This window comes from Priapulus caudatus, unplaced genomic scaffold, assembly GCF_000485595.1.
Source record: "Priapulus caudatus unplaced genomic scaffold, Priapulus_caudatus-5.0.1 Scaffold46, whole genome shotgun sequence".
NCBI classification, from domain to species: Eukaryota; Metazoa; Priapulida; class Priapulimorpha; order Priapulimorphida; family Priapulidae; genus Priapulus; species Priapulus caudatus.
Genome location: NW_014577107.1, coordinates 562,316 through 576,520, shown reverse-complemented (window position 1 = coordinate 576,520; position 14,205 = coordinate 562,316). Strand labels below are relative to the sequence as shown.

Sequence of the window (14,205 nt, the reverse complement as noted above, 5' to 3'; positions counted from 1 at the left end):
CCACACGGCCTACATTCTCCTACTGTTAACACCCGACCACCGGCTACATCTCATTACTGTTAAACACCACGGACCCCCACAGCTACATCTCCTACTGATAAACACCACGACCCCACAGCCTACATTCTCATACTGTTAAAACACCACGACCACACGGGCTACATCTCCTACTGTAAACAGCACGGACCACACAGGACATACATACTCATACTGTTAAACACCCACGACCACACGGCTAATCTCATACTGTTAAACACCACGACCACACGGGTAAAACATCTTCATACTGTAAACACCACGGACCCCACAGCTACATCTCATACTGCTTAAACACCACGACCACACGGCTACTCTCATCTGTTAAACACCACGACACACGGCTAACATCCTCATTACTGTTAAACACCACGACCACACGGCTACGATCTCATACTGTTAAACACCACGACCACACAGCTACATCTCCTACTGTTAACACCACGACCACACGGCCTACATCTCATTACTGTTAAACACACGACCACATGGCTACATCTCATACTGTTAAAACACCACGACAACACGGCTACATCTCATTTACTGTTAACACACGACCACACAGCTTACATCTCCTACTGTTAAAACCCACGACCACACGGCTACATCTCATACTGTTAAACACCACGACCACACGGCTACATCTCATACTGTTAAACACCACGACCACACGGCTACATCTCATACTGTTAAACACCACGACCACACGGGTAACATCTCATACTGTTAAACACCACGACCACACGGCTACATCTCATACTGTTAAACACGACGACCACACGGCTACATCTCATACTGTTAAACACCACGATCCCCACAGCTACATCTCATACTGTTGCCTGTTAAACACCACGACCCCCCCAGCTACACCAAAACCACGGACGCAGGCCTACTTAGTCGGTACTATCCACACACACACACACACACAGCACGGAAACAATAAGCCTCTGTTATTTTGAGATAACTAGACCCCCCCTTCTAAACGGACCGAAGGACAACAGTCTCGTGTTATCACGTTGTACAGGCTTCACCCCGCTCTATACCGGATTGCAGCGGGCATTTTGCAAAGACCGCTGCGAGAATCAATAGATTAATTACTAACGGTTTGCTGCTACAATGTTTTTCAATTAGTCTTTCACTCAATTTCGCGGCTATCGAACAGCGATGGTTTCTGCTCTCTGCGTGCGATACAGACGACTGCTAATTCCTATAGCGGCACGCCACCCGCTCGCTGCTATGTTGTTACTCGCAGTCTAACGCCCGCGCTGAATGAAACAACTCCGACCTGGATCAGCTCAAATCGAATTACTGCGCCGAGAAACTTTGTTAATGGCGAGGATAAACAGCGTGCAGAAATGTAATCCATCAGCGATTACGGGAAAATGGGCGAGAGCGTGAAGGATGGCTCTCGCACCGCGCGCTGGCTGCTGGAAACACCCCCCCCCCCCGCGCGCCTGCCGCGGAAATCCCATTATATACGTCTCGTCTGCGTGAGTCCCCGCCGACACGTGATCGAGAGAAAATCGGCGGCGGTCTCCTAGTAATTAATACATCAGAGATCCCATTGAAATTGAATTTTTTCACGCCGGCAAAACAAATAGCATAATCTCGACATGGCCGTGGCATGTAACGCCCTGGCGTTGTTCGGAATTGAGAGGAGGAGAACGCGAGGGGAGATGGGAGAAAGACTTCAAGCAAATAAACACGAGAGCTAAACGGCGAGTAAAAATGGAGAGTGGGAAAGAAATAGGTGAGAATGAATGGGAGTCGACTGAGTGAGACATATAGATAGATATATGGCGAGAAGGAGGGAGCGAGGGAGAGAGAGAGAGAGAGAGTGAGAGAAAGAGATATGTAGATAAGGAGAAAGAGCGTCAATGAGCGAGAGAGACGGGGAAGGCAGAGCACAGGAGAGAGCTGCGAGAAGAAGGACTGGTCGGGTATGAAAGAAACGGAGGAAGAAAAACGGGAGAAAGGGAGTGAAAGGAATGGGATAGAGATAGATAGAGAGGGAGAGAGAGAGAGAGAGGGAGAGAAAGAGAAAGAGAGAGAGAGAGAAAGAGAGAAAGAGGGAGAAAGCAAGGACAAACAGAATCTCGTCATCCCCTAACCAAAGCGCGCAGATCTGACTACCTGCTTTTACCGTGGTATACACCTGCCGAAATGCCGGCCGACTAGAATCATCATGTAATGAATGATACCCTCATCATAAATGACAAACACGGTCTGCGATTACATCTCGATTACCTTTACAAATTCGTTTGCTACGCCCCACGGCATGCACGGCCTAGCTCGTACGTCATGCCGCACATCGTTATTGCTGCACCTGAGCTGACAGGCGCAAGGCAATGACGCACGCTTCTATTTGCTCTCTCATCCTGGGAATACAATGCGCTCGCAGGATGCATCCTGCACACGCAGAGGCTTCACTGACGTGTCCGGCAGACAGACCTGCCAGCCTCCGCATCCCGATGCTCTGCACGCAGGCGATGTCATGTGTACGGGGGTAGCGAGGACAGCTGACACATGGCCTAGTGCATTTTCACACAAGACGACGTTGCTCCCATTTAGCAAGGGCTAGATACTTATAGAGTGTGCGATGACACTTGGCGTCCTCCCTCACCCCACGATATCGACCTAGCTAACATTAACCGATGGTAAGTATCACCTAGTCAATTACGACATGCAATGCACTCGCTATTTCAAAGGAATAAAATCGACACTCTTTCTCGTTCCAGCTCAGAGAGGAAATGGTCCATGGATGTGCGATGCTCTACAATATATAATAGACGAGCCATCTAGGATACATTTCGAATGATCAGGGAAATACATTGTCGTCCCCACTCGGCAATGATGTCACCTATATGCGGCAATGAAATTACCTGCGGAATTACCTAATGAATGGACTTACATGCAGCCTGCATGTATATATGAGGGCGATATTTACGCACATGCGTCATTCATCGAAAAGCGAGTACATATATGTACTTTATATTAGCTATAGCTGCTGCGCAATAACTCTGGATAATGCACGAGCAGTTTTATACAATTTCGCCCAACACTAGCGCTCCCTTGCTACACAGTTACATGTAATATAGGCATCCGGTAACCGATCATTCATTCATCGTGCACTCGCGATTAGCGTGTTGAGATCTATTGTGACATTTGAAGACATCTGAAAAAAAGCTCTGAAATATCCGTGTCGTTGCTGCTAACTGCTATAGGTGCATATATAGTTGCTATATGTCTCATGTAGCTGCTATAGATGCATATATGGCTGCTATATGTTGCATGTAGCTGCTATAGGTGCATATATAGCTGCTATAGGTGCATATATGGCTGCTATATGTTGCATGTAGCTGCTATAGGTGCATATATAGCTGCTATAGGTGCATATATAGCTGCTATATGTTGCATGTAGCTGCTATAGGTGCATATATAGCTGCTATAGGTGCATATATGGCTGCTATGTGTTGCATGTAGCTGTTATAGGTGCATATATAGCTGCTATAGGTGCATATATAGTTGCTATGCGTTGCATGTAGCTGCTATATGTGCATATATAGCTGCTATAGGCGCACATACAGCTTCTATAGGTGCTAGCGTGTGGCACATCCATCTCCTCGCTGGCGGAGCCTCTCTCACGACACGCTATCGTCGATGGCTTCACCCTCTCCCCTCCCCGCCCGCGGAATAACTGCTCCGATACTCCAAGTGCTTATATTTCTTCATAAAACGCACTAAACTGAAACGTTTGGATGCGAGATTGGTCGATATTTCGCTGATGTTGAAGCCATTAGAGCTTCAGTTGCAGCAAACCTGTCAATTTCGTCCGACCGATGAGGCTCAGCCATCATGGCGCACCGATGACTAATTTTCATGTGAATAGAAATCCTCAGCTGCTATATCGATGTTGCTAGCTAGCAAACATGGATTTGTAACGACAACTGAACTATATTGAATTTCATGGCGTCGCCTTTCCGAACAGTGACATCAGATAAAAATGGGTACAGGTGCAGGTAATGGTATCATGAATACGAAATATGCTATGTTAAATCTACGTGACAGCAGTCTTATTTTGCATGCAGATATCACACAAACCTCAAGCGCCAACACGCCCGTGTCATCCATATTGAAAAATCCGATTTGTAAATTGTGAATTTGTGGAGCCACAAAGATGTGGAAGCCTGTAAAATTATGTGACAGCTGCCATTTTGTGTACTAGTCTTTCTTGGAAAATTCGCAGACATTTTAGATTCATGTACTGTACGTTGTAATATAAAAATAATAACCGTAATAAAATATATCCAACTTTAGCTAGATCGAAGAGTTTGTCAGATATGAAAAATAAATGATACCCTACGATGATCATAGACCATGGAATATAAGCACAGACGCACGCACGCACGCACGCACGCACGCGCGCGCATCGCCCAAACACATATTCATCTATGTATGTATATATATGCATGCGTATTATATGCATGTTTATCGTTCTAGTGTCCTATTAAAAACCCATTACAGACCATGCCAATTTCCCTAGATGGTATTCTCCTACCTGATACTGTTCTCCGATACAGTGACAAATGATGTAGGATCGAATCGTACCTCACACTGCAGGTATATCACGAGCGTCACATAGTGTTCGTGCACGAAATAACAACTCATCTAACTGGCTACTGCATTCATTTATGACGTGTATTAAATACACCGGTCCGACAGACATACATGTCCGTTCACACTGCCTGCCTACATGGCAAATCATTTCGAGGAGGAGGGGCATTCCTGCTGCTTACACGTTTTACAATATATGTAGTTGTTACAGCATTGCTGCCGTGGTGTGGCTCGAACCACTTACGTACACAGTGTTGATGATAGATTCTCTCGGTTTCTCAAGAACTCTCTTTCGAAGTTTCTCAGTTTAGAACTTTTTTTCAGTTTTAAAGCTCTTCGTGTGAATAGCCGCTATCGTGATCCCCTAACCGAACGCGCAGGTGGAAGCCAAAAAGATCCACGCAGTGACATACGGGGCATGGGGCTGCACGCCCCTAGTCCGGCTTTCTCATCCGTCGCCTTTGTCTTAATGTGCATTGCATCCGAAGTTATTAGGTAGCCCATCCTTTCCAGTTGAAGAAATCTGCTGCGATGATGCATGCGGGACATTTGCTCAAGAAAATAATCACAGTCGGTGAGAATTTGAAAGATCGATTCTGGAATTGGGGTACCCAGGATAAATCAATGCAGCTCTCATAGTCTTCCTAATTATCCTCCCCCCCCATCCCGCCATCCACGCATACCTCTTCCACTGGTCACAGTCACTTCGTCACAACCACAAACGCGATATCATTTTCAAGACATTACAAATCATAGTGGCCCTATATTGCATATTACAATTGTTTTATCACCACCCACACAATATCCGTTGCAAACGTAACACGCCGTACGCCGCAACGACTAAGTGCATGCCATTCGGCTAACAATCTTCAAATGTCCAATAAGAAGTTTCATATACTACAAAACAAATCATCATAATTAACACGGCGCGTAAAATGAATCATGAATATTTATTACTAACTAAACGGAAAAAAATATGAATGAATAAATCACCTTGTCTTACCCAGCTGAGCGGTGCAATCAACGACGACATGCATGCGATGAAATCTACAGCGAGAATGACGATTTCAGATGAGACCCCGGGTGACAATAGTTAAATTAGCATACGATTAATACCAAATGCTTCCATACTTCTAGATCAGGGGAAAAACGGAGTTTGGCAGCTGTACTATACAACATGAAAATCACGTTGAATAGTATATTTGTCAGATAGAATTAATAATTTAGAAAAAAACGCTAGCGGATCGATATCGTAACAACCCGCACCACGCGAAGACCACATGTTACAAAGCACTACAATATACGGAAACGGGGCATATGTTATGCAATGCGTCATTATCGGAAATATGCCCGTATTATGAAAGCTGAACTTTGTCAGAGTGAGGCAGCTGTTAACAAGGGTGTACAAAATAGTATTCCATTATGCACGTCTGTGAACATGCAATGAAAGGATGTGGCATTCAATAGACCAAGCCAGCTCTGTCACGGGTGCTGTACACAGACACACAAACACGTGCCGCACGCACGCACGCACGCACACACACACACACACACACACACACACACCACCGAATAGCCTGAAAAAAGGGGGTTGCCGTTAAAGACTTAGCCAGCAAATCGTAATTATAACAAGCAACGGCTCAAGGAAAGTCACGAAGCCACTATGGGATAGCTTCATATAATGTAACCAGTTATAGTGGCCGCTAATATATATATATAAATATATAAAACACATAAGAGAAATGAAAAAGAAACATAACCATTCCAGTAGCTTCCAACCTAGCGTCCAGTCACCGCTTGTATACAAACAACAAATAATGAGGAAATAACATTCAACCTTTTGTTCCGGCATGGCCTCACACCGCATCTGTGCTGGTTATCGTGTTGCCAGCGCTACTGCTACTACCAGTGGTAGCAGCTAGCTATACCACGTACAACAAGCTAGAGTTATGTAACAGCCATGGTGTTGCCCTGAAACAACACCACGCGGCATAAAAGAGCAATAGAAAGATGTTCACCTGCTTCCACTTCTTCCGAAGCCGAACAACATCCAGAGCAGCGGACTGTCAATTACGCACTAGTACCTAACCAATAGCAGCATTACTATACAGATGTCTACACTAATGTATTCACTTATTCATTTAGGGTATAGTTTGTGTTGGCCGAAATATTGACCACTTCGAGTCGATCTTTGAAATTCAGCCGTGTAACCATGTACGGGCGAGTCTCTCGACACGCCTCTGCACGTTCCTATATATCACTGTTGCTACCCCTTCCCATCTCGGTATAGAATTACCCGACACAACACACCCATTACCAGAAAGGTATTACACTATAACAGGAATAAAAAGCAAGGCTGTGCCTTCCTAAGATATTAAGACGAATGGACAGCATAACTGTATATTACTCATTTCGGGAATAAAGACCGAAAATTAGTAGGAAAACCACGAGCATTGCCAAACAGATGCATCTGCTATACATTCAAATCGGAAACCACCGATGTTTACGAAACGATCAGTGAGAAGAACCAAGCTCAGAGGAGAACTGGTTTGCTAACGTTTCGACGGTAAATGCGTACAAAGCCACACGCCCAGAAACAAAATAAAAAGGAAAAACCTTCCGTGTCGGCAGCCATCGATGTCTCTGCGAGTGGCCCCTCGCTCCAAACAGCTGGCTACTGTTATTATCACCCATCTCTGCTCAACGTTATCATAAATACGAGAACAATAAATTAAAAGGAAAAAAACACGTTACCATCTTTACCATATACCATGGCAACGTCGCCCTGGTCCGAATCTGTCAAACAATGCAGAGAGAAAGGTAATAAAACCTGTTACCCATTTTGTGTCATGTGTCCGTTTCGTGTGGGAGCCAGTAGCACCGGAGTTTCTGTCATGCAGCCATTCAATGCGCTTATTTAATCGCCATGCGCTTAATCACCAGGGAAGGGTTTAACTGGCCATTTCGTGGCTTCATGACACTTAAAATTCAAATCGCAAGGTTTGCAGCCGTCATAAAACAGCTCTTTAAAGAGGCGGCATGGCGGACTAGGCATAACACAGACCCCGGTGCGACGGCCTGCACACACGATGATTTCATTGTCATTTAACGGCACATTGATAACATGTGTAAATGTGTTACCTCTCACTGAGGTGTCCTATCTGTCACCTGTCAAAACCAAAAAGACCAATGAGTCAATGAGCGAGAGACAGTGGGGGGCACCAACGGCACAGTTGCACCGCAACAACTGTGCACCATGCCCATGCCCGCAAATGTCATTTTATTACAAGATTTATGCCGTTAAAATTACTCTGCAAACATTTATTACGAATACAGTAAACAACAGGCGATGGCATTAAAACATGGGAAATAAATATCACGCGCACACGTAATACAAGTTCCGCACAAACCCTAATCGTGTTATCAAAAGATGTAAACCTATAAGAACAATGCGAAAAACAAAGGTTTCAAATTACATCCACATTGCTGAGTATATGCTCGTCAACGCCGAATTCGACGTTACAACTATATTATTATTATTATTATTATTATTATTATTATTATTATTATTGACACGTGAGGCTTGGGTACACAGTAGCTGGCGGCATTGATCGTGGGATGTATGTAGTGCACGCTTTAACAGATCTATACTGAGCGAACACGCACCACATTCACCCCACCAGTACCTTACTAATGCTCAAGGGGTCGTTGTCGTATCAGGTACTACAGATATGTACACGAGGTACATATATGTATACACAAAGTGTACCAGACTTGTACTACAGAAGTGTACCCTAACCCTAACACTAACCCTAACCCTAACCCTAAACATACCTCATATAAAAATATAAACATAATACTAAACCACCTAAAACTACCTCGGCTACATATCTGTAGTACCTGATACGACAACGACCCCATCTGCCTTACTAATCACACTATGTGCCGGAGCGAGGGACCGATATCTGGAACTCATATTGCCCTACTGCAAACTACTGCAAACTACGGGCATTACTGCAAACTACGGGCAGTGGCAATGCATCAACAAAAGTCGCGTTAAATGATACCTGGCTTCGCGCACTCTTTACAAACACTGTCTATAGCTAGACCTAGAACTTTGCCTGTCTGCGCATGTGTACAGTACAACAGGTACATTTCTACACATCGGGCAATACCCGTACATGAAAAGATACTCTGCCCACATAAACGGGGTACGCGTACGGCCAGTGTCCCCGAACCCTTCCGCGTCCTTTCCTTCTTAGACATGTGCCTATACCTTCTCCTCCGCTCCCTAGATAGATAGCTTTTCCTCCCCTTTGTCAATTGCCCTTCCTAGATATACGAATTTACCCCCCCCCTCAGGACAGATACCGGCGATTTCCACACCTTCCTCTCTAGACAGATACCTCTACCCTTCCCTCCCCATTTCCCTTCCCTTGCTACATATATACCTATGCCTTCTCCTCCCACTTCCTTCCCTAGATAAACCACACTAAAATTTCTGCTCAGTTTAATTCCTAGATAGATACCTCTATCCGCGCTCCTCTATCTTCCCACGTAGCTTTTTTGACCACGTGACCCGTGCCTGTTTGCTTTATATTTCGACGTTCTATTTTCTTGGCGGTGGCGCTACAGTAGTATCTGCATGTACACACACACACACACACACACGCACGCACGCACGCACGCACACACACACACACACACGCACGCACGCACACACACTACACACACACAACACAGACAGACAGACCAGACAGACAGACAGACCAGACAGACCAGACAGACAGACAGACCAGACAGACACAGACAGTACAGACAGACAGAACAGCAGCAGACAGACAGAGACAGAACAGACAAGACAGACGACAGACAGACAGACGACAGACAGACAGACAGACAGCACACAGAGACAGACAGCAACTTCAAACACTCACTACACTCACACACCACTCACTACAAACTCACAACCTCACACACTCCACACACTCGACACACTCCACTCACCACACACAGCACACACACACACACACACACACACAGGCGACATCACCACACACACACACACCACAGCACACACGACGCACCACGCACGCACACGACATACAGACGGGTTAAATCTCACAGCGATCAACATTTATTACGCGCATAAATTCGCATTAAGGCAGCTGGCCGTCTCCAGCGCTTCGCAGCCTGTAGCAATGAATAATGAACATTTACTCTGGAGACAGAGACGCGGAAGGACAGTCGACAACTCGCGGAAAAACTCGGGACCGACCGCAAAGCGACGCTGGCGAGACCATTTCGGCGATGTAATTAGCTATGGCAAATTGCGGCCGCCACTTCGGCGTCGCCTCAAGCTGGCGCTCGCGTTCCGTTGTAATTAAAACGTTCCGTAAATGCAACGGACGCCGCCGCGCATGATGCAGCGGAGCGCGAGAATAGAAAACGCGAACGAAGCAAGAGAGTTGTGTCTGAGTGTGGTGTGCGTGATGCAGTGTTGTTGTTTGTGTACGCGGCGTGCGTGCGTGTGTGTCTGTGTGTGTGTGTTGCGTGTCGTGTGGTTGTACTTGTGTGTGTGTGTGTGTGTGTTGTGTACGCGCGTGCGGTGGCGTGCGTGCGTGCGTGCCGTGTTGTGTCTGGTGTGTGTGTGGTTCGTGTGTAGTGTGTGTGTGTGTGTTGTGGTACGCGTCGTGCGTGCGTGCGTGCGTGATATGTGTGCTGTGTGCATGGTGTGTGTGTGCGTGCGTGTGTGTGTGTGTGTACATGTGTGTTCAATTGGCGTTGGTGATGCCGTGACGTGGCGTGTGTCGTGTGTGAGGAGAAGACGGGACGCTGAGAGCAGCGTGTTTTTATTCTGCGAGGCAAATTAGCGAGCATATAATAGTGCGGCGTTTCTCAATTGTGTCGGGACTCCGCACACGGCCGCCGCTGCTGCCGCCTCCCCGGGTACGCACGACGAATCGCCTAGGCACCGCCTCCACATACACACCACACACGCACACACACATCACACACACGCACGCCACGCACGCACACGCACGCTCCACACACACACACACACAGCGCACGCACGCACGCAACGCAGCGCACGCACGCACGCACAGCACGCCGCACGTCCAACACACACACACACACACCACTCACACGACACACACACACACACGCACGCAGCGCACCCGCAGCGCTCCCACACAGCACACACACACACACACACACTGCACGCACGCAGCGTCTCACGACACACACACAACGCACCGCACGCTCCACACACACCACCACCACAGCCACGCTCACACACAACACGCACCACACGCACGACGCACGGAACGCACGCTCCCACACACACACACACACACACATGCCACACAGCACACACACACACACACACACAGACACACACACACACACACACCACACACACACACACACACACACACCACACCACACACACACACACACACACACAAACACGCACGCACGCACGCACGCACGCACGCACGAACACGCACGCACGCACGCACGCACGCACGCACGCACACACATACACACACACACAAACACACACAGCGCCGCGGGCGACACCGGGCACAGCGGCTGACTGATGGCGCTGATAAATAAAACATGATTAATGAGGGTCCCGCGGTTACGCTGCTCCAACGAACAGAGTTACGTCGCTAGAGAGAACACTCGTCCCTGACAAAATACACGCCAATGTAAATCACACCCGATGCTGTCGGTTCGTGCATCGTGCAGCGTGCTCGTCAGATAACACGGCAATGCGTAATGTCGTTTAAGTGCTCCTTAGCTGTATTCGAACTCTCTCGTTCGCACGCGGCAAAACATTATCCCGACAGGGGCAGGGAAAAAGATGCAAGCACGCGACAAGACTTCGTGAGAGCGAGCCCGATGCGTTACCAGCGTGGCACGGGAGAGACATGCAGCTCGTCCTAATAAATACCCACTTGAAAGAACACGACGCCCCGCGCGCAAGCTCTTTTTAATGTTTTCGAAAGTTCACGGCTATCGGAGCGAAACTCGTTTGATACGGGTTATATAGCCAGCAATGAGACGTAAAACCCATCATAATCCTAGCCGGCGCGCTATCTTGCATATAATTATGTCAACCGCGGATTAGGGGAGTTCGAGGGCATTACCATCGAGCGCATTATCATTTACTCGTGCCCGTTGTTCAACCGCAATAAAACATCTATGTGAACACGCGCGAGGCGATTATCCTAGCTTCATATACACGTGTTTCATGCCAAATACCAACATCACTCAATTCTCACTCGCACGCCCGTCATTTGATCTCAAACGCACCACGGATATAATTACAACGCATGCTGTGTCTTTCACATGCAGCTGCGCAATTTAGCCATCGGGGGGGGGGGGGCGTTACAGTACATGGAGATGCGCATGCGCAGAGAAGTACCATCTCTGCCACAGACAGCTATCACGTTGCGTATCCGAAAATTTTCGAGGGTGCAAAACTTGCAATTTCTAACCAGGCATTGGCGAAAACATGCAAAAACAATGCATTCTGAATAATTACCTGGGAGTACTGTCACAGTCATTTAAAAGTAAGCAACAGGGAATTATGTCTATGTAGCGTGGAATATACGTTCTCACGGTACGACATTTCTCCATTACATCTATATTATGTCACACCCGATGGTATTACTATTAGTTCTCGATACACCACAAAAAAATGGACAAGGATCATTATAAATTCATATCGTTTTTGATAACACACATGCTTTCTACGTATTAATAAAAGTTGACAGCAATAGATTCATAGAACTGGTAGAGGTCAAGAAAAGAAAACCCATCCTAAAATGTTTTCAGCATAGTATTATGGCAGAGGTGGTACACCTGCAGTGGTATCAGTGTCGATGCTTGGACATGTGGCACGCACGCATATATCGCGCCACAATCTTCCGAGGGCACCTTGGGGGAGCCACTAGCGCTTACTGTCTTACATCAACCCAGACCAAGAGACAAAGTATGTACGGATTGATGACCGGATAGCATGCGTTGGTGCTAGGGTTTTGCCACGAATCAAATAACTAAGCGATGAGCCGAAATTGAACAAAAGGCTAAGCAGCAAGGATAGAATTCGCGCGTAGCGCGCGTGTATTTTGCAGTGAGTATTGTGTGGTTTGAGAAGCGAGGACGATAGAGTAATGGCAGGTGTGTGTATCGGTGTTTATAGTGCCATAGACACTTCAGTATACTATATCTATAGATAATTGTTGGCGACGTGACTGTGTAGGTAAAACCTACACAAATTTTTATTTTTCCCCATCGTATGGGTGAATTATATTTAATATTCGTCAATATACACATCTACATTAAATCCTAATAGGTCTACGTCGAATTTTTCTATTGAACCCAAATGATGGCCATTAGAAGCGGCTCCGTGGTTTTCGGGAACGAGCCTTTCACTAAACACAGCTTGGTGAATAGTTATATTTATATGTAGCCAGCAAATGATATTTCATTTACAGTTTTCATTATGTGTGTGCGCGCGTGTGTGTGTGCGTGCGTGCGTGCGTGCGTGTGTATGTGTGTGCGTGCGTGCGTGCGTGTGCGTGTGTGCGTGCGTGCGTGCGTGCGTCCATGCGTAGTATACAGGCATATAGTCTCAAACGGTGGGTCTTAATTTGAAAATTAATCCAGTTATTTGCACATATATAATCGAAATCAAGCGAGTAAAGAAGAAAAGAAAAATTTGATGGAAACTAAGACATGCTCTATTCATTGTATCATGGCTTACTCTGTATAGGTAATTAGCAATTAATAATATATCGATATAACAATCTAAACTTGCAATAATGGTAATATGCTATTTACATTCATGCATTATAACGATTTTTGAACGTGGGATTGATATTACCAGCTGCAGCAAGCAATGAGCTACGTAGTTAATGTTATTTATTACTAAAGACTAATACGATGGGAACAATACCATCAATGTAATCAGATAATTGCATAGGAAACCCCAATGGTATCTAATTGCTGTGCGTGCGTGCGCGCGCGCGTGCGTGTGCGTGCGTGCGTGCATGCATATGTAATGGGAGTAATGCACACATTTGCTGTTCCAATTTCGTAATATTATATTGAATTTAATATGTGAATGAGATAATAAAATAAAATTAATACTTCAGTGGCTCATTGGTGACCGCTCTTTAGGCTCTCACATTTTAGATCAAACCGGAAAATGCCTATGATATGTATATGTATGTAATGACTATGTATATGATGATACTTTACTATAATTACGCGTCCTAAAATTACGCTTATATCCCTCATATCTCAGATACTAGTTGCGCTCACAAACAACACGCGTTTTCCTGGTTACAGCTAGAAGGCTTTACAGCTAGAAGCTGGTTACAGCTAGAAGCTGGTTACGAAGCTGGTTACGAAGCTGGTTACAGCTAGAAGCTGGTTACGAAGCTGGTTACGAAGCTGGTTACGAAGCTGGTTACGAAGCTGGTTACAGCTAGAAGCTGGTTACGAAGCTGGTTAGAAGCTGGTTACGAAGCTGGTTAC

General features: G+C 46.2%; 1 protein-coding gene across 3 annotated transcripts in view; it reads right to left on the bottom strand.

The window, feature by feature from the left end:
- Window positions 1-14,205, bottom strand: part of LOC106820772 — a 141,761-nt gene that overhangs the window by 123,290 nt on the left and 4,266 nt on the right. The window contains exon 1 of one of the 3 annotated variants that reach the window (XM_014825336.1): window positions 7,792-7,818. The exons of 1 other annotated variant lie outside the window; for it this stretch is intronic. The gene's annotated coding sequence lies outside the window, so the exon portion shown is untranslated. Of the gene's footprint in view, window positions 1-5,643; window positions 5,664-7,791; window positions 7,819-14,205 lie in introns of those variants that run through there. One more of the 3 variants, XM_014825337.1, reaches the window with a different exon arrangement.